This window comes from Giraffa tippelskirchi, chromosome 10 (genome assembly GCF_054371585.1).
Source record: "Giraffa tippelskirchi isolate mGirTip1 chromosome 10, T2T-mGirTip1v1.2.pri, whole genome shotgun sequence".
Classification (NCBI taxonomy): domain Eukaryota; kingdom Metazoa; phylum Chordata; class Mammalia; order Artiodactyla; family Giraffidae; genus Giraffa; species Giraffa tippelskirchi.
The window spans coordinates 5,795,316-5,818,259 of NC_137284.1; the positions used below are offsets into that span (position 1 = coordinate 5,795,316).

General features: G+C 38.4%; 1 protein-coding gene and 1 long non-coding RNA gene across 13 annotated transcripts in view; both read right to left on the reverse strand.

The window, feature by feature from the left end:
* KDM2A (lysine demethylase 2A) overlaps positions 1 to 22,944 on the reverse strand; it is a 94,496-nt gene that overhangs the window by 55,787 nt on the left and 15,765 nt on the right. The gene's annotated exons all lie outside the window — the stretch shown is intronic.
* Positions 12,888 to 18,591, reverse strand: LOC145522869 (uncharacterized). The gene is made up of 2 exons (XR_014066202.1): positions 17,620 to 18,591; positions 12,888 to 14,345 (listed from the first exon to the last, which is right to left on the reverse strand). It is a non-coding gene; the product is annotated as an uncharacterized LOC145522869 (long non-coding RNA).

Consider the following 22,944-nt stretch of genomic DNA (forward strand, 5'->3'; position numbering starts at 1 on the left):
TCTATTGCCCTCTTCTCTGGAGGTCTTTGATTCATAGACAAAGGTCAATCTCTTGACCAACACGTGACCTCTTTCAAACTGTCAAACCTGAGATTTAGAGGAGTCATGAAATTTCATGTTAAGGAGTAGAAGAAGCTCTGGAAGGAACTGGTAAACAATGAAGAGCTGATATTTTACAATACCCCCCACAAACACATATACTCTTCCCCTCCCCCACTGCCATGGCCACATTAGAATCCTGGCAAGACCGCTTTCCATCTTTCAGTCATTCATTTCTGTCAACTAAGGTTAGGGCACAGAAAATTGTGTCTTCACTTCTGAACTGACCTAGGAATGTAGTAGAAGAGTGGCAAAGTAACCCACTGCACTAAGAAGCCCAACAGCAAAAGGAAACTCAATAAAGAAGTTTTACTCTAGCTAAGAGAGAAACCAGTAATGCAAGTTAATGACCAGGTTTGCTAAATTCCTCCAGACATTTAAAACATTGCCAGTCACCTTCCAACCAAGTGAACATTCTTAGAAAAATTCACCTGCAGGTATGACCCTATTTATTACTTATTATCTTCAGCAAAACTACACAAGGAGCACAAAGCAAAGGGAGTTGGAGTGGGTGTCGGCCTGGGTCTAGGTACTGGTACTTTAAGCTTTGAATTCCCTAAGCTTTCATTTTCTTGTGTGAATATGTCAAGAATTTCATTTAATTCTTGACACACCAGGATTGTGATGAGGTTTAAATGTAGATATGCAAAAGCACTCTGCAAACTGTAAAGTGCCCTACCAGTTCAGTTCAGTCGCTCAGTTGTGTACAACTCTCTGCAACCCCACGGACTGCAGCACACCAGGCTTCCCTGTTCATCACCAATTCCCCAAGCTTGCTCAAACCCATGTCCAATGAGCCAGTGAAGCCATCCAACCATCTCATCTTCTGTCTTCCCCCTCTCCTCCTGCCTTCAATCTTTCACAGCATCAGGGTGTTTTCCAATGAGTGCCCTATACAAAGAGGCTAAATGGAGTAGTGGCAGAGTCTAGGATTCAAATAACAGTTCTGCCTCTTACTGTGTAAGAGCCACTTAACTAACAGTTATACTAGAAGCCACGGCACAGGACTGGATGAGGATTAAATGAGATAAAGAAATAAAATAGCAGGCATGAGCTCAAAAAGTATTAAGAATTGTGGTTTTGAACAGGAATCAACACTGGACTGGGAAAGAACTATCTTCCCCAAAAAGAGTGATTTGGTTTATGTGGCTAGAGACAAGTCCTATTCGACATGCCTTTTCTCATATAGCATTAAACACTGGATAAGATTTTCTCCTTCTTTATCATCCCAGGTGGCAGACTTCTACTAAGTTTTCTAAGTCTAACCCTCTCAGGAGCTCTTTTATGGTTCCACCATCTCTAAATCTTCTTATACCAAATACCTAATCCTAGGGATAAAATTTCATGAAATCCAACAACTGTACCCTGTTCATCCCCACACTGCCAGCTCTTAACTTAATATGAAGTGGTCATTCCTGGAAGGTGTTATTTAGGAGAAGCCTAAGTGGTAGAGTTGGTTCCACTGTTGTTGATTTCTGGGTAGAAGGAATCCAGAAATCAACATTTAAGAAATAATATGACCATTAGAGGAATGGTCACATGTGAACAGGGGAAGTGCAGAGCCAGAACAGAGGAGCTACGTGCTTATGCAAGAAGAGGTTTTTGGACATCAAGACAGACTAGAACAGAAGACTGAAGATAAGACTAAAGGAAAAAAGAGAAGGGACCAAAAAAGGAGAAGGTTTAGAACACAGTTCAATTCTTGACATAAAATAAATTTCACACCTGCCTGCCCGTGTTGCTCTAAAATCTCAGAAGGTGTTATAGGAGCAACAATTATATATGTTTATAGAAAATAAAAATTAAATCATCCCAATCTGAATTATTTGGTATCTATTGCTATGATTCTCTTGTATTGTTGGGATGTAATGAGAGAAAACCCTAGTGAAAAGTAAATTATGTTAAATTTTATACCACCAAGAGAAAAGGGAATAGACAAAGAAACTGAAGTGATCTGATAAACTGTAACTCATCCTTACTGTACTTGTCGGGAAGCTTGTTCAGTACTGAAAGAAAGGTTCTGAGAGAGACAGAGTAAAGACTCAGGACAGGGACCTAAAGCTCTCTCCCCACCATCATCCTCATGGAGATTCTGAGCCTATGAGTCCCATGGCTTTTGTACCAGGATTTACATGCCCTGAGTACTTACTGTAGGCTGAGTTCTGTCCAGGACAGGAAAGAAATAAATAGAAGTGAGTGGCTGTTTTCCAGAAGCTCATAATTTGTTTGGAAAACAAAACCCACTTAAGAAAAGACTAGAGGCATAGGCAAGAGCAGAATGAAAACAAGAACTTACAGCAGGTTTAGACAATCCACTTTCACACAGGTGAGTGTTGCTATGAAATGCTACAGCTAAATATCAATGTGACTAGATGTTACTACATTTTCTATCATAATAATAGCTAACATATGAATGCCTCCTTGTGTTAATTAAGCATTTTCAAACCGATTTTTACAGCTTATTTATAATCCTTACAATAATCCAATGAAGATAGTAAAATGTCAATTTTAGTTATGAAGAAAGAATCAAAAAGGTTAGGTTAGAAACTGTAATTACTTAACAAGTAGCTATTCTTAATCCCTACAACAGAAGTTCTGGAATTCTTTGGTCTCAATCCCTTACACTCTTAAAAATTACCAAGGACCCCAAACAGCTTTTGTATATATGGGTTATACAGGTCAATATTTAGTGATTACAAATTAAAATGGAAGAATTTCTAAATATGTAATTGCAAAACAAGCCTTGTATTTCCACAAAGGCTCAAGGAAAACTTCAGGATTTCAAAGTAGTGTCTCACTGGACCATGATGAAGTTACAAAGATCAGACCAGGTGTAATCAAAAGTAGCTAGTTAAGAGCACGATGAGTGCTGAAAACTGAGTTAATCTCTGAAAAAAAACACATATAAATCCTGCTGCTTTACAAAATTTTAGAAAACACAGGAATACACAAATACACATTCTATTAATCTTGAGAGTGATATCATCACACATCCTCTAGTTCTGGAAAACTCCACTGTATTTCTAGAAAATCTTCACTTTAATTAGAGAATGAGAAAGAAAAAGGTAAATAACATCTTAGTATTACTACGAAGATAGTTTTGACTTCACAGATTCCTATACATAAAAGAATCTTGAGTATGTACCATACTGTGGGAACCATTGTTTCACACCAATCCTGGGTCATAAAAATTAATTTAGGTCATTTATGCATTTTTTAAATGAAATAATAGAATAGAATGAAGTGGAGAGTATCAGAAAACACAGTATGGGTTACCATTTCCTGAAACTTTTGTTACAATTATGTATACCCAAGTGTATGAGTGTACTGGCTCCTAACTGAAAAAGGTGTTTCCTACTGCAGTCAAAAACTGAAAAACACCCTACCACACGCTAATTTCCCTATACTACTGCCAAACCAAAGGCTATACGCACATAACCTATAATCTGTTTACTGAAAACTAAGAATCTGTGATATTCTCTGATATATTCTGAGAACCTAGATATGCTCCAACATGAAGGCAACTAAAGGTTTCAGATGGATAAAATGTCTACAGAACAGTTACAGTGTACCTTACCATGGGTTCATGCTGTTGCCACAGCCATCTCTAATGCTTTTCTACCACCTCCTCTTCCAGTCAGTTCAGGTAAATAGGAAGGCAAGAGGGGTTATCCAAACTCCATCACCACAAAGGTGCTATTTCCTTCCCTCTAAACAGAGCTCCTGCTCTTAATCACAGGTTTACTTCCTAAATGAAGGGCCTGCATTCACAGCAAACCAGTCAACAATCACTTTGCTGCTGGCATTATGGTTACTGCTCTCATCCTGAATCTATAGCATTTCCTGGGTCAAAACAGCAGCATGCAGACAATGGTTCAAGCTGTAGATGTCTCTCCGTATCCTGGCAAAGGCAGGGCTGCATCTGGCGAACTGCAGCAAATGGAAACAGTAGCGAGTGAAAGGCAGAGCCTGTCTGCACCAACAGCTGAAGCTCCACCCACAGCCTGGGCACAGTCCAGGACACTCCGAGATCTCAACAGTGGACTCCCCGAGAGGCAACCAAGACAAACTCTACTGGAGGCAGGGAATGAAGTGTGACATCACTGCCTCTTCCTCTCTACCAGAATGGAACTACAGAATTTTATCTCAGAAGGTGTTTCTCAATTAATCCAAACAGACAAGCCTGAGGAAAATTATTAGAAAAAAGGCAGGGAGGCAGGGCTAAATTCAGTGATGCATCATGCCGCTGCTGCTGCTGCTAAGTCGCTTTAGTCGTGTCCGACTCTGTGCGACCCCATAGACGGCAGCCCACCGGGCTCCGCAGTCCCTGGGATTCTCCAGGCAAGAATACTGGAGTGGGTTGCCATTTCCTTCTCCAGTGCATGAAAGGGAAAAGTGAAAGTGAAGTCGCTCAGTTGTGTCCAACTGTTAGCGACCCCATGGACTACAGCCCACCAGGCTCCTCCATCCATGGGATTCTCCAGGCAAGAGTACTGGCATCATAATGGTATGTATTTTCAAAAAATTGTAGTAACCTACACATAATGTAAGATTTTTAACCATTTCTACATGTACAGTTCAGTGGCATTCACACTGTCACAAACCAACACGACTACCCTTCTCCAGGAGCTTCACACCACCCACACCGGAAGCCTGCCCTTACCGGTGAGCACTTCTTCAGTGACCTTGGTTTTCTGGTATGAGCCTGCCCCAAATCACAAGTGCATCCCTCTCCCAGGAGAGACCCAATCCCACTACTGTCTTCAAACCTGGAGGGGAAAAGGCAAATTCCTGGGGGCAGAAATCTTTGTACTGCTGCCTTCCAAGAATCTAGCGCATGTCTGACAAATACAGATTCAAATATTCATTTATTACATGGCCAAAGTACTATTCCGAGAGAATTTACTAACTGCAAAGGGAAAACATACCTTTACAGTCAAGAGTTCTGCTGGTAACCACCTTAACCACGACTTCCGGGGGTGGGGGGGTAACCGAGCACTGTGCCCCTTCTGACTTGATCCAATGTGAAGTTCTCAATCACCCATGAAGCATCCTTGCCAAATGTTTAACATCAATCTAATCCTCTAGACTCAAGTTCTAGTTTACAAGGAATACAGTTTAGAAAAACAAAGTACACAATGCAGAAAGAGACAAATCCAGAATGTGGGACATTTTAAAAACCAATGTCACTCACATGAGTACAGTCAACAGATTCCTGACAGAAGACCAAGGGCAATTCAACACTTTCCTGTGGAACGAATGCATAGTCTTCAACAACTGGTGCTGAAAAAACTAGACCATCACAGAATTAAAAAATCCAAGCAATAAACCTTATAGATTTCACAAATTAACTCAAAATGGGCCATAGACCTAAATAGACAACAGAAAGCTTCTAGAAGGTAATATGAAAAAACTGAGATGACCCCGGGTTTAGAGTTTTTAAGACACAGTACCAAAAGCACAATCCACAGAAGAAAAATTTGGTGTATTAGTCTTCTTTAGAGTAAAAAAACCTCTGCTCTGTGAAAGACATTAAGAGAATAAAAAGAGAAATCAGACTGGGAAATAACATTCACAAAAGGAGCTGAAAACTTATGTCCACACACTAAAATCTGTACACAAACACTTACAGCAGTTTTACTCAGAAGTGTCAAAACCTGAAAGCAACCAACAAGCCCTTCACTAGGTGAGTGGATAAACAAACTATAGTACAATCATACAATGCAGTGTTGCTGCTGTTTAGTCGCCAAGTTGTTTCAGATTCTTTTGTGACTCCACAGACTACACAGCCCAGCAGGCTCCTCTGTCCATGGGATTTCCCAGGCAAGAATACTGGAGTGAATGCCTTTTCCTTCTCCAGAGGCTCTTCCTCACCCAGAGATCGAACCCACATCTCCTGCATTGGCAGGCAGATTCTTTACCACTGAGCCACCAGGAAAGCCCCACAATGGAGTATTATTCAGCAACGAAAAGAACTATCAAGACACAGAGATATGCAGGAAACTTAAATGCATACTACTCAGTGAGAAAAACTAGTCTGAAAAGGCTACAATTCTGTATTTGGATTCCAACTTTCTGACATTCTAGTAAAGGCAAAACTATGGATATAATAACCCAAATAACTATAAATACAAAGAGCAAACCCTAATATAAACTACGGACTTTGGGTGATAATGTTTTATCACTTTAGGTTCATCAATTATAACAAATGTACCACACTAATGCAAGATGTTAGTAACGGGAACTGGGAGGTAAGGTGGGGGTATGTGGGAACTCTGTACTTTCTGTTCAATTTTTCTGCAAATCTAAAACTGCTCTAAAAACAAAAACGTAGTAGTTAAAAAAAAATTATGTCACAAAAACAAAAAAGATAGAGGGACTGTCCAGAATCAGCAAACTTTTACTGTAAGGGGCCAGAGAGTAAATATTTTAGGTTTCGTGGGACATAAGGTCTCTATCACAACTATTTCAACTATGCCACAGTAGCATGAAAACAGCCAGAGACAACACAAATGCATAAACTTGGCTTCATCTACAGATACTGAAATCTGAATTTCATATAGTTTCTATATGTCATAAAATACTGTTCTTTGGATTGTTTTCAACCATTTAAAAATGTAAAAGCCAAAGAACTGAAAACACGTATTTAAACAAATACTTGTACACAAATGTTCACAGCAGCACTATTTAAAACAGCCAAAAGGTAGAAACAACCCAAATATCCATCACTGGGCAGATAAAGTATGATATACCTATATCAAGGAAATATTATTCAGTCATAAAAAGGAACGAAATATTGATACAGGCTACCATGTGAATGAACCTCAAAAACATGCTGACTGGAAGAAGCCTGACACAAAAGGTCCCATATTATTCCATCTATATGAAACATCCAGAATAGGCTACTCTATAGGAACAGATAGTCAACTAGTGCTTCCCGGGAGCTGAAGGGAGGGGCTGATGGGGACACTGCTTAAGAGTACAGAGTTTCCTTTGTGGGTGTTTAAAATGTCTTGAAACTAGACAGAATGCACTGAATGTATTAAATGTCAATACACCGCACACTTTAAAGTGGTTAATGGTTAATTTATTCATGTGAATTTTACCTCAATTAAAAAAAAACAATACAGGGGGAAAATGTAAAAGCTATTCTTCCTTTGGGGGCTGTACAGAAACAGGTGGTTAGTCAGACTTGACACATGAGTTATATAGTATGTCAATCTCTATCCTAGATTAAAAGAGACTGAAGAGCTATAATTAAATGGAATGCATAAACTTGGAATGAATCCAGAGTTTTAAAAAGCCAGAAAAGAGCCATTTAGGCAAACGTGAATATTAGGTAACAGGGAACTGCTGTTATTTTCTTAGGTTATGACAACAGATTTGTGATCAGGTTTATACCCTTATTTAGGAAAGACATGTTGAAATATTTAGGGGCTTCCAAGTGGGCTTCCCTGGTGGTTCAGCTGGTAAAAAACCCGTTTGCCAATGCAGGAGATACAAGAGACACAGGTTCTACCCCTAGGTTGGGAAGATCCCCTGCAGGAAGAAATGGCAACCCACTCTAGTATTCTTGCCTGGAAAATTCCATGGAGAAGCCAAGTGGGCTACAGTCCATGGGGTCACAAAGAGTCAGACATGACTGAGCACATACACACACAAATATGTCATGATGTGCAAATTACTTTCAAATAATTCAGCCTTGAAAAAGTATATACAGAAATAATGTGGCAATTTTTAGAAAACACTTGGGACTCTAAGTGAAGAATATACAGATGATCTACTCTTTCAACTTTTCTGTATTAGAGTTTTTTCAAACTAAAAAGGTTTGGGGGTAAATGTACTTTGTGAAGGTAGAAAACTGCCTTCAACTGAAGACAGCTGAATACAAAGGTTGACGACAGGCAGATTCTTTACCACTGAACCACCTGGGAAGCTCATATACTTGGATTACTGAGACTATAAAATATAAATTCTAATAACTAGTACTTGTAATATTTAAAAAATTACTAAATACAATCTTTTTATACTTGGTCTATGAAGTAGAAAATACATATACCTGTGTATTATTTGTGTACATGCGGGCGTGTATCCATGTATAAAGGCAAAGAAGACAACATGGTAGGATACATGAACTGATAAAATAGTTCCTTTGTGGTAAGGGATCAAGGCTAAAGCCATTAGGGGCTCTTTAGCTTTATCTATAATACTTTAACTTTACATAATAATGTATTCTTTATCTATAATACTTTATATAATAATATATTCCTACTCTATTTGTATAATTAAAAACCAGTTGTATTTGAAATATATAGAACTAGCTGGTTATATAACAACTTCTGAAAATTATAATAGATACCATTTATTGAAACTTCATTGTTTGCAAAGCAGTGTATATTCATTATCCCATTAAATCCTGAAACAACTCTAAAAAGGCAAGTATCATTATTACCCCTAATTTAGAAATGACTAAACTGAGACTCTGAGAGGTTAAGAAGTACCCTATTTAAGGTCGCACCATGTCAGCATCTGGAAGGGACCCCAAACCACACTAAAGCAAATTCAGACACAAATTGACAGATTAGTTACAGCCTTGCTAAGGGAATATTCAGTTAATGTAGGAGTAAAGAGAAAACACTCTTTAGTTTTTGCCATTGTTAAAGAAAAATATTTGCTTATTTATCTACCAGACTCAATAAAGGAAGCTGTAAGACCATTTCTTGACTGACTTACTAACTACATTGAACATGGTTGTGGCATTCCAAACCTACCAAAAGCGTAACAGATTTAAGTAGAACTGAAGTGATAAGCCATGGACCACCAGCCTCTACACCTCAGCTCTTTTGATTCATTCTAAGCAAAGTACAGTAGATAAATTCATCTGGACTGCACTTCAGGGTGTGGATTATTTATTTTGTTTTTAACTGGAGGGTAATTTCTTTACAACATTGTGTTGGTTTCTGCCGGATAACATCTTGAATTAGTTGTAACTAAATGCACACGGGCGTGCGCGCGCGCGCGCACACACACACACACACACACACACACACACACACACAGTCCCTCCCTCTTGATCCTCTCTCCCACCCACCACCTATCCTGCCCCATTAGGTGGTCAGAGCACCAGGATGGGCTCCCCATGTCATACAGCAGCTACCCCAAGTTATTCATTTTACACATGGTAACGTATATATATTAACAGTACTTTCTCAATTTGTTCCATTCTCTCCTTCCTCCGCTTGGATTATTTGTTTCTGATAAAGGAAAAACCCTACGATTTGAGTTTTATCTACCAAACATCTTTTTTTTAAAGGACAGCAATAATGACAAGTATATAAAGCAACTATAACTGATCTAGTAAAAACTAAGTAAGTGTACACTCAGTCGATATTTACATTACCACTAGAATAAAGTCTTGCTACAGGAATCTCTAACTTAAGGTAACAATGCAGTGTCTCTGAAGCTCATGATCCTTGAACTTCTCTTCCCTTTTTACTTTAATCAAGTTTAGCTAGGTTCACTGACTCCTGAAATTCAGTGAAAGGTATCTCTTTCAACCTGATCTTTCCCAGGATGGCACAAGAGCTGTGGTTAAGCCTGGATGAAACACCAACAAGACTTACCTCTACTTTCATATGCCAAATCTTCCATAACACTATTGTTTTTAAGTTGATTACATACTCTGGAGAATAAGAATAAGGAGATCAAACCAGTCAATCTTAGAGGAAATCAACCCTGAATACTCACTCACTGGAAGGACTGATGCTGAAGCTGAAGCTCTAATACTTTGGACACCTGATGCAAACAGCCAACTCACTGGAAAAGATCCTGATGCTGGGAAAGATTGAAGGCAGAAGAAGAGGGTGACAGAGGATGAGATGGCTGGATGGTATCATCAAAACAATGGACATGAACTTGGGTAACCTCCAGGAGATGGTGAGGGACAGGGAAGTCTGGCATGCTGCAGTTCATGGGGTCACAGATTCGGAGGCAACTTAGGTGAACAACAACAACATATTCTGGGCTTATATGTCAGACACTGTCACGAATCTTAGCTGTGTCAACTTCCATCTTGCATGGGATATTTATATCTGGTTCAGGAAATCTTGACTGCTAGTGCTACAAAGTAACTTTAGTGCTGGGCCAGGTTCTCAGGAAATTTCAAACATACTAACATAATTCCAGATGAACTAAAAAAGCTACCTACATTTAAAAGCTTTCACAAAACATCTTATACTCAAGAAATCAATAGATTAAACTCACTAAAATGAGGGCAGAAAGCATGGAACTATAGTTTATAACCAATATTTTTTATAGCCAATTATTAACCTGAAGTTTTTTTCTACAGCAAAAAAAAAAAAAAAAAGGAGAGAATAAATGGTTCTTTCCCATTCACCATTTCAATATTGCTCATTTTGTATTCAGTGACTTCAATTCATATTACACATGCTATTTCAAGCTCCTTTCCTAAACTCTGTTTCCTGTTCTATCACCTTTCCTTACAAATGATGACCTCATGACTTCATAAAGAACATCAAAACTTTAAAAGCTAGCAATTATAGTTTGCCTCCCGCACAATGGTAGGCCAATACTTTGCTCTTTGTCCTACTCTGATTATCAAGGTACCTTCTCACCCTCTCATTGGGTCTCAGTAATTTCACTCAAATCTTAAGACAACTAGGTTCTAAAACATGCCTTTTGCACTTTACTTTCTGAAATTATTTCTCTGGCTCTCTGTCCTCAATAGTTTAAGATCCAGCATTTCCAGAGAAGCTATTATTTAATTCTGATTCTTGAATATCAGAATATCAGATATCAAGAATACTGATATTCTTGAATATCAGTCTCCCAACAACATAGTTCAAATTTCAGGTACCACGGTATATGAACCGTGGGTAGCTGCCTAAGTACAAATTTTACCGCTTGAAAAAGTGGCTATGAAAATGACAGATGTGTATTGTGTCCAGTGACCAATCACACCCCTTCTTTCAAAGTCTGTTGATGAGTCACTGGGCATGTTATTCAGTTCATACACAAATAGCACACAGTGTGTAGCTGTGTTGACGCCTAGTCTCCAGTAATAAACCCACATGAAACTTTACAAAAATAGATAATCAAAAGAGGGAACTGGCCTTCAGAGATAAAAATGAAGAAAGAGATAAAAAGTGGTAATGCTGGAAGTGAAATCTGTGTAGAAAACAGAGTTACATGCATCAGATGAAGTTAGTGCAGGCAAACTTCTCCACATACACGTTAAGGAAAGTGATGATGGTGATAAGGATGAGGCTGTCCCAGAGAAAAGAGACATTAGCAAAAAAGGAACTCTCGGTGATATTCATGACATTGAAAGTACAAAGGATAAAATGCTGGAAGTCACGGTATCCGGAAGATCTTTGCTCCATATCTTAAGTTACATGACTAGAAGCAGGCAAGCACTGCACCGTTCAAGCTATGGCAAGTTTTTAAGAAAGATACAGAACACTTTAATATTCAATGTTTCTAATGCTTTAAATTATAGTGTATCAAATGAACACCTTCCAGACCCAGGGATCAAACCCAGGTCTTCTGCATTGCAGGCAGATTCTTTACTACTGTCTGAGCCACCAGGGAAGCCCCCCCAAAACATATATTTACTATTGTTTTCACTTTCTCATACATTTATAACCAATGATGAAATCATTTTTAATTTTGACAAAAAAATTTAAAGGGCACATAATTTTTCCCACTGACAAGGATCTTGCAAGGCCTCAGTCTGCAGGGTCATTTTTACAGTCCCATACTACCATGCAAAGTGGGGGTGTGTGGATATATAGAAGTGTGTGTGTGTGTGTGTATATAGGTATGGAATTTATTTACTGAAGCATGGTTGATTTACAATGTGTTAGTTTCTGATGTGCAGCAAAGTGACTCAGTTATACATACACACATTCTTTTTCATATCTTTTTCCATTATCATTTACTATAGGATATTGAGTATAGTTTCCAGTGTTACACAGCAGGACCTTGTTGCTTATCTATTTTATATATAATAGTTTGTATCTGCCTAATAATATCCCCCGCCACCACCACCTTTCACTTTTGGTAACCATGTCTGTTTTCTGTGTCTGTGGGTCTGTTTCTGTTTCGTAGGTAAGTTCATTTATGCCATATTTTAGATTCCACGTATAAGTGATAGGGCTCCCCTTGTGGCTCAGCTGGTAAAGAATCCGCCTGCAAGGCAGGAGACCTGGGTTTGATCCCTGGGTTGTGAAGATCCCTTGGAGAAGGGAAAGGCTACCCACTCCAGTATTCTGGCCTGGAGAATTCTATGGACTGTATAGTCCAAGGGGTTGCAAAGAGTTGGACACAACTGAGCGACTTTCACTTTCACTGTAAGTGATACCATATGGTATCTCTTAACTTATTTCACTTTGTTTGATAATCTCTAGGTCCATCTATGTTGCTATAAATGGCATTATTTCATTCTTTTTTTTTTTGCCAGGCCAAGCAGCTTGTGGGATCTCAGTTCCCCAACCAAGGACTGAACCTGCGATACAACAGTGAAAATGCTGAATCTTCATCACGAGAGCTCCCTATTATTTCACTCTTTCTTATGGCTGAGTAGTGTTCCACGGCATATACGCACCACGTCTTCTCTAGCCATTCAGTGGGATACTTAGGTTGTTTCCATGACTTGGTTACCATAAATAGTGTTGCTGTGAACACTGGGGTGCATTTATCTTTTTGAATTACAGTTTTCTCTGGATATATGCCCAGTAGTGAGGCTGCTGGATTATATGGCAACTCTATTTTTAGTTTTTTAAGGAACCACCGTATTGTTTTCCAAAGTAGCTACACCAATTTACATTCCACAGGTGTGTATTTTTTTGCCCACTTACTCCCAAACCATCTGAGAATAAGTTGCATATATGGTGCCCCTTTACTCCTAAATACTTGAGCGTGTATTTCCTAAAAATAAGGATTTTTTCCTACCAAACCATAGAACAGCTGTCAGAGATTACTTTTTAAGAACCTATCTACTCTTAAGGAATAAAAGATGGAATCAATGCCTGCTGTTCAATGTCAAAGATAGCAGCTGTGAAATGTATAAATTAGTTTTTCAGATGTAGTATCTTTCAGGCAATTATATAGTTTAAACTTTCGTTTAAGACACTGTCAACAGTAAAAATAAATGAATAAAAATAAAGTAAATGGATAAAGGAAACTCCCTAAAGCTAGTCAAATATTCAATTAAGTTTTAATACTCCCCAGTATGTAGGGAATAAAAATAAATTTTCATAATCTTCCCTTTAACATGTTACAATCCTTCAAGTACTCAGCAATCACAGGTGGAGCATCTTGACACTACACAAAAATGTTAACTACACTACAGGGTTAAGTATACAGTAAAACAACAACAACAACAACAACAACCTGTCACTAGTAGATAAGGAGAGAATTATATTTAATCAAATTCATTATATTTTTAATTATCTCGCTTGTGCCAGACATTATTAATATTCTGATAAATAAAACTGTAATGGTTCCTGCCCTCAGAATCTAGAGTAAGTGGAAAGACAATCAGGGTATTATTTGCTATGACAGCAGAAAAATCTACTGTTAAAGAAATAGGGAGAAGAGGTACCTTACCTGCAGGAAAAGAAGGAGATGTCAAAATTTTCCCAAAGGATGAAACAGAGAAGCTGAAATCTGAAGGATAAATTAAATTCAAGAGAGGAAGAAAAGTGTTCAACTCAGAATTACATATGCAAAGGCCCCAAAGTAAAAGAGGACACAGAGCTTTAAGGAAGAGCAAACAGCCGAGTACAGTATCATTTTCAGGTAGCGGGAAATGAGAAAGGGAGAATATCGTGTGACGGAAAGAAATTCAACCTGCAGGAAAAAGACCTGGTTTCCAAGCTTGCTCTAGTAGTTGTATAACTTTAGGACAAGTCATTTTACCTCTCTGGGCCTCTACTTCCTAATGAGCAAAATGAGGACACTACCACATTCCCCTTCAAAGAGTCATCTCAAAAATCAAGTTTTAAAAAGTGTGTTACAAAGGAAAAAAAAAAAAAGATTTTAAAAATTCTGTTTACCAAAATATACCATTAAGAAAATAAAATGACAAGTCACAAACTTTTGGAAAAAATATCTGCAACACATTAAGTCTAACAAAGGACTTGCATCCAAATATATGTTGTTTTGTTGTTGTTTAGATGTTTAGGTAACTGTGTCCAACTCTCTGCGACTCAATGCACTGCAGCCTGCCAGGCTCCTCTGTCTGTGGGATTTCCCAGGCAAGAATACTTGAGTGGGTTGCCATTTCCTTCTCCAGGGGCTCTTCTCAACACAGAGATCGAACGCAGGTCTCCTGCATTGGCAGGGCAGGTGGATTCTCTACCACTGAGCCACCAGGGAAGCCCCATCCAAATACAAAAAGAACTACAAATCAACAATTAAAAGATGAACAAACCAATAAAAAGGGGGTGGTGGTGGTGAAAGACTGAACAGACACTTTTTTCAAAAAAAACCACACACAAATGCTTAATAAGCACATGAGAAGGTACTCAACAAGATTAGTTATCAGAGAAATACAAATTGTAATCAAGAGATACTATTTCACACTCATTAGAATGGCTAATGTCAAAAATGTTGGTAAGGGGACTTTCCTGGTGGTCCAGTGCTTAAAAGACTGCGCTCTCAATGCAGGGGGCAAAGGTTCAATTCCTGGTGGGGGAACTAAGATCCCGAACGCTGCAAGGCATGAACAAAAAAAATGTTGGCAAAGATATGGAGCAAAGTGAAGATCTCATACACTGGTGGCAGAAGCATAAAATGGGACAGCACTTTAAAGGTACATATACATTTACCCTATGACCCAGCAACTACTCCTTTGTATTTTCTCAAGAAAACATGAAAACGTGTCCATAACAACACTTACAAGGATATTTACCACAGCCTTATTCGCAAGAGCCAAAAACAAAACCACCTAAATGTCCAATCAAAAGAATAAACAAATTATGGTATGTATGCACAATGGAATAAAAAGGAAAAAACTATGGAAACACATGGACAAATCTCAAACACATAATGTTAAGTGAAAGAAGCCCCTCAGGGAAGAGCAAATGCTATGACTCTGTATCTATGGAGACTGGCAAATTTAGTCTATGGTGACAGAAGTCAGATACAGGGATGGAAGAGGACACTAAAGACAAAGGGACACAAGGGAATTTTCCAGGAAGACAGGAATGTTACACTGTCAAAACTCACCAAATTCAAGGTAAGACTTGTGTATTTTATTGTATTTTAAATATTAATATATATCAATATAAAAAATAACATGGCTATGAAATCAGCACAATCCACAAAGTAGGAAATTCTATAGGACAAGTAACCAGATCTTTCTACAAGAAAAGAAAAAGAAAAGGGGGAAACAGTGACTTACAGGTTGAGACTTTAAACACATCAACCATACACAACATGTGGATGGACCTTATCTGACTCATGATTCAAACAAACCAATCATTTAAAAAAAAAAAGTGAGAGAGAGTCATTAGGAAAATCTGAACAATGAAGACATTAAGAAGCTGTTCATTTACTGAGACAATAGTTATATACTTTTAAAGCCTCCATATTATGGAGCAACATAGATAAATCTCCAAATGTTGAGTGCAACAAGCCAGACACAGAATACACATTTCAAAGTTCAAAATCAAGTAAAACTACATGAAAGCACTAGAAGTCTCCACTGGAAAAGAAAAAAGAGTTAGTGTTTGGGAGGGGCATGAGCAAACTTCTGAGGTGACAGCAACTCCAAATCTTGATGAGTGATTGTTACAAGAGGATTCATTCTGTGATTACGCGCTGGACTAGAAATGTGTTTTATGTTCTTTTCTGTAAGTGCTTTATACATCACAAATAATAAGTTTTACTAAAAATTCAGATATACATGACTGAAGTATGTTACAGACGAAATAAATTACTCAAATAAAAGTATCTGGGATTTAATTTAAAATAATTCTGAGGGAGCGGAGGATATGGATGAGAGAGCTCCATATGTTGATAATCACTGCAGGCGGGGATGGGTATAGGGGAGTACATCCACTATTATTTATTTTGTGTATGTTTAAATTTTTTCAAAGTTTTTTTTTTCTTAATGTTCATAATCTTAACTACTGTACTTCTAGGAATGATAAGGATATTCCCAGAAACATTAAAAAAAAGTTAAGTTCACCACTTTCTTTTTGGCTGCATCATAGAGCATGCAAGGATCTTAGTTCCCTGACTAGGGATTGAACCTGCAGCCCTAGTAGGAAGTGGAAGCACAGACTCTTAACCACTGGGCTGTCAGAGAAGTCCCTGCACTTTTATTTTCAATGTTCCCCAAATGTTCAATAACACAGAAATGGGCAAATAAACTATAGGAAATCACAGTATACCTTTAATCAATAAAAACTTTAATAAGAATTTTTAGTGACTGGAAAGTGATTATGATAAAGTTAAAAAGCAAGATATAAAATGGTATCAAGCACAATCCCAGCTACACAGAAATACTTTTATGCATGGGGAAAAAAAACTGGAAGGAGATATGTTAAAATGGTAATGACGGTTAAATTTAAGATTATGAGTGATTTTCCTGTATTTTTCACACCCAGCACGTGTAACTTTTATCACTCAGCAAGGTAAAATCCTTTAAACATGTTCCTCATTCACTCACCCAAAATATGGATTCTATCAATGCTGAGGGAAGAAAGCAAAAACACTAATAAATTGTGGAAGTCATCAGTATTACATTCCAAAAGACTGATCAATATGGGAAAAGGTAAAACAAAATTTTACCCATGGGAAAATCTTATTTGAATTTTTCTCAAGTCCTTTGTATTATTTCTGTATTTAGTTATAACGTTAATAGGAGCCTTTTATTATCAAATTAGTCCCACAGTACAACTAATCAATAAACTATTTTTAGGATTTAATAGTATACAAAAAAGTACTGTCCCAAAGGAACAAAAAAGTATACAAAAAAGCACTGTCCCTTTTCAGAAACTGAACGGAGCCTATTTCACAGGTAAGCAAGCCAGTGTGTCTAGTTTAAAGTCCTGTGGCAATGAACCTATCAGACACTTGTCAAATGAACAGACAGGTTTTGATTCAAATGGTCAGCTTGCCATTGTTTTGCCATTAGTGCTTTCACAGAAGTCAATGAATTTGATTAATATGGGTGGGCATATGTAAGTCATTTCAATAGTTATTATCATAGAACCAGATTTTAGAAATTTTAGCCAATAGTTTTTAGTTTTCAGATGGATCTTAGAACTAAGTCATCAAATTAAGGAGCTGTGTACAGGTGATTGGGCTTCCCAGGTGGCCAATGCAAGAGACATAAGAGACATGGGTTCGATCCCTGTGTCGGGAAGATCCCCTGGAGGAGGAAATGGCAACCCACTTCAGTATTCTTGCCTGGAGAATCCCATGGACAGAGGAGCCTGGCAGGCTACAGTCCATGGGATTACACAGAGAGCAACTTAGTATGCATGCCTCCATCCAGGTGATCAGAAAACTCTCAGTCTATAAAAAATGAGAGAAGGCTGTTCTTACACAGGAAAGGCCAAAAGGCCTAGAGATGTGATGCCTTCCCAGATCTAAAACTACCACCACCACCCACTTGACATCTTGATCATAGCACTATAAATTCCTTTTACCCAGTGAAAGTAGAGTTCGTTGGCTCATGGCTGGTAACTGAGAGTTCCTCACACCTCCAACCTGACTTAAGATGGCTAAGTATCAACAAAGTTTTTCCCAAACGTGCTGTTAGAATGGCCACACGGATTCCATGAAGGGAGAAACTCAAGAAATATAATTTAGTTAGAATTACAAAAATTTTTAACAAAGTTTCTCTATAGAATTTTTAAAATAGAATTTGGAATAATTTTGTATCATATATGGAGAACTGGTCTAAAAAATTAAATAAGGAACAAGAAGTTGGATGTTTCCATATGTTTTCCACAATAAAATGTTTGGGACAGTTCCTGGTACTTTCATAAATGACACAGAAGACAATACAGAGTAATATTTCAAACAGCGCAGGATAAACTGAGAAAAGGGCTTAAGCCATGTGAATGAGCATAAGACTATTAGCCTTTGATTTAGGCAAGTTAAAAGTAGAAAGCCTACAGGAAAATTAAGCAATCCACATAGTAATTAAAGTACAATGGTTGTGGACTAGTTTCACCTAATAAAAAGTCATCCCAATACATGTTGATACCTCATGACATTACCCCAGAATCTCTGACAGGGTTCTTCACAGAAGAGATCCCCAAAATAATTGATTATTTAAATATGCTACTGTAGACATAAAGACTAACAGATTAGTCACTCAGGCACATCTGACTCTTTGCGACCCCACGGGCTGTAGTCCACCAGGCTCCTCTGTCCATGGAATACTCCAGGCAAGAATATTGGAGTGGGTGCCCATTCCCTTCTCCAGGGGATCTTCCCAACCCAGGGATCAAACCCAGGTCTCCTGCACTGCCAGCAGATTCTTTACCATCTGGGCTACCAGGGAAGCCCAAGGACTAATACAAACACACCAAAATTACATTCTTACCTTTGAAAAAAACCATGGTATTCTCTTTCAGTGAGTGACAACACCCAGCAACTGGGAACAAGAACAAGCCAAGAACTCAGGAGTCCTCTTCCTCTCCAAGGGCATCTAAGAGGATCATCAAGTCCCACCAACTCTGTCCTAAACTATCTCGACTCAGTCACTTCTCCATGTCCATTCTTGGTACCAAGGCTTGGTTATCACTTCTTTCTAAGCTACTATAGTAAATTCTTATCTGATTTACTTTCCCTCACTAGTCTACCCACCACAACGCCCTCCCAGGGCGGTCTTTCTGAAGCAGGTACCATCAAGTATTCCCATGTTTCTAGTTTCTGTCATGTCTCCTCACTGTCTACTGCATAAAGTACAAACAACCTAACAGGATTCAGACTCTTCTGATCTCAGACCCTCTCCAGTCTGTATCTACTGGCTAACACTGAACTACTGGCAATGCGGTAGTGCTGTTTCATATTTCTTTGCCTCTCAACATGCTGGTTCCTCTGCTTGGAATTTCCTTCCTCATCCTCTGGCCTCTTAAACAACCTTAATGTCCCAATATCCAGTTAGTTTACCTCCGCTTTTAAGACTTTCTTTCCTCAGTCATATCCTCCTTTCTCTTGTCTCTTTACTTTATACCTCCTAAATTTCATTTACCACAGCAGAGCACAATTCTTTGTCCTCCTGACTATGAGGATAGGGTACAGATACTCATTTCTGTATCCCCAACACATGCATTAAACATCAACAGTACACCCAACGATGTTTGCTGAACAAATATATAAATGAGCAAAAGACCAAAAAGAACAAAACTTCTGAACCCATGACAATTCTTACAGTTTTGCTGACCACACTAAGAAGCAGTTAAATAGGTAGAAAAGATTTAGAGAAAGGCAATTACAAAAAGTAAAGAAAGAAAAAAAAAAGCAACTTCCATGTAAGGAAAGATGAAAGAAAACAGGCTTCTTCAATTTACAGAGTATGAGATGGGTAATAACTAAAGGTAAAGTTACTATGTATAAAATAAATAAGCAACAAAGATATACTGTACAGCACAGGGAAATACAGCCATTGTTCTGTAATAAACTTAAATGGAGTATAATCTATAAAAATATTGATTCACACACACAAAAAAAGCACAAGAGATAAATGGAGCAAACATGATATTGTTTACTAAATCCTGGAAGTGTTCAAACAGGTATATTAAAAGGAGTTCTTTTTAGGAACTCGATTATTTAATTTAACAGAGAGTAAATTTAAACTCAAGGCAGTAAGCCAAAACAACAATGGTGGAAGTGGGCCACATGGAAAAGCACTTAGCATAGTGCCAAGCACAAAATATGCATCTGACATATGCTATTATTATGGTTTTCAATAGTAAAGTGTGCAACTCCCTCTGTAAGAAGTAAATGAGTATCAACAATAATCAGTACCTTTCAGTCCACAACAACAACTCGTTGCAGGTAACACAGAGGCAAACATCTATTACTAAGAGAGCTCCTGTTACAGGAGGTAAATACAGTCCCTCAGCATCCACGTGGGATTTGTTTTAGGAACTCCGCTTACCCTCTACCCCTGCCACTGGAAACCAAATTCCACAGATGCTCAAGCCCCTTATAAAATCATGTAGTATTTGCATATAATCTATTCACATCCTCCCATGTACTTTGAACCATCTCTAGATTACCTAATACAACACTATACAAATGATTATAAATATGATATAAATGCTATGTAAGTAGCTGCCAGCATAGCAAAATCAAGTTTTGCTTTTTAAAACTTTCAATTTCCCCCCTGGATAGTTTCAATCCACGGTTGGTTGAATCCATGGATGCAGGCTGCAGGAACACAGTGGGCTGACTGTACGTGTTATCTACTACTGCAAAAAAAGCAACCTCTACTCTTTGATACTTCTTATTCTGCCATACCACTCATTCGAGTCTGCTTAAGAAACGCCTGTACTATATCTTTCCTTTCTCTTAACCACTCTTTTAAGGAGAATCTTCCACTGACAGAAAAGCATGTATGTATGCTAGATGCATATACACAGATACAAGCACATACACATACTCATTCTTTGCTTTGTGCAAGCATCAGTCTTCAAATACTTCTCAATCTACTGCCTCTGATTCAAAAACCTATTTAGCTACTACTAGTTTAGAAAAATGTCCTAAAATTCAACTGGTAGGAAACACATATGAAGAAAAGTTTTAAAAACAAGTTATAAAGTTTAAATTAAGGTAATTAACTCTAATTTCTTTTTGAATGAAGAGGAAAAAAGACTGCTAAAGTAACTCGAGCACTTCTCTTTACCATCTATCAGAATCACTTGGCAGACTTGTCGAAACAAGTCTGGGTCCATTCCAGTTTCTGATTCAGTTAAGTTTGGGTTTAGGACCTGGGAATCTGCATTTCTAACAGTCTCCAAGATGACATGGTCATCTGGGTCACACTTTGAAAACAACTGCTTTAAACTATCTGAAACGAGCAAGACCTTGCAGGTGAATAAAATAAAGCTGAAGACAACTGATACAGACTTCCTGATTACCAAGCTAAGGTTTTTTAATTGTTAGGGTTCAGTTAGTATGTTGTATACGCTTTATGTACTTTCAAGGACGTGCATGACACATTTCTGTTCAATAGACATCTAAGCATACCTTGGAGATTCATATATAAAAGTTGTGTTTAGATTAAGTTATGCCTACTATGTGTCCAAAAGTATTGTCTAAAAAAACGAATATACCTTAATTTCAAAATATTGCTAACAACGAGGCTAACCATCATCTGACAATGCAGAGTTGTTATAAATCTTCAATCTGTAAAAACTGCAATATTTGCAAAATGCAATAAAACGAAGCAGAAATCCAGGCAGTCTTTAGCAACTGATTACATATGGAGAGTAACAGAGAAAGGAGTAACAGTTGATAATGCCATTAACAAAAAATGCAGTGGTCTCTTCCATCTTAAAACAAAACAAACAAACATTCAAGAGAACATCCTCTGGACCCTGCACTTGTGTCTAATGACTTGCTCCCCATCTCTCCTCACAGCCAAACTTCTCTAAACTTCTCTTCACTTACTCACTGTCGGTTTCATCTCACATCTATTTTGAAGAATGTCTTTTGCCCTCAAATGCCATTGAAACTCCTGTTTAAAAGTCTCCAGTAAACTGTATATTGCCGAATGCAACAGAAATCTCAGTCTTCAGTATATTCAGCCTCTAAGGAGCAACCACTTCAGCTGACCATTCTCTCCTCTTTGAAACACTATCAGTGTGAAGAACACAAACTGGAGTCAGACAAACTTGGGTTCAAAAACCAACTTCTCCAGTGGCTACTCAGTGGTCTTGAGCAAATTATATAGTCCCTTCTTGGGTCATTTCCCTGATCTATAAAATAGAGATAATAAAAGCACCTACTTCATAGATTTACAAGCATTAAATGAGTAAAAATACACTAATGCTTAGAACAGTGCCTGATAATCACAGGGCACCACTGTCCCTTGGCTTCCAAGGCACCACTACTTTTGATTTTCCTCATATCGCTCTGGTCCCTCTTTCTTTCCCTCTTTGCAAGTCACTCCCTGTCTGAAATTGAAGTAAAAGTGAAAAATGCTCAGTCTTGTCCTACTCTTTGCGACCCCCATGGACTATACAGTCCATGAAATTCTCCAGGACAGAATACTGGAGTGGGTAGCCTTTCCCTTCTCCAGGGGATCTTCCCAACCCAGGGATCAAACCCAAGTCTCCCACACTGCAGGTGGATTCTTTACCAGCTGAGCCACAACGGAAGCCCATGTGTGAACTACCACACATGTGCCGATGAGATCCAGCTGTATGCTAATAAGCTCTTCCTAAAGCCCAGAATGGGCCTTCCCTCATGGCTCAGATGGTGAAGAATCTGTCGGCGATGCAGGAGACCGGGGTTCAATCCCTGGGTTGGGAAGATCCCCTGAAGAAGGAAATGGCAACCCATTCCAGTATCCTTGCCTGGAAAATCCCATGGATGGAGAGCTTGGCAGGCTACATAGAGTCCATGGGGTCACAAAGAGTTGGACACGAGCGACCAACACTAACTAAAGCCCAGAACCACAGTCAGTTACCTGCTCAACAGTTCTACCATGATGTCTCACAGATATTTCACCCTCAACCTATCCAAACTTACTCAAAACTGAATGTAAGCTCTTCCCTAGAATCTCCAAACCTGTTCTTCCTTCAGAGTGACTTGTATCTCGGTAAAAGGACTCCTGCACAAACCATTCAC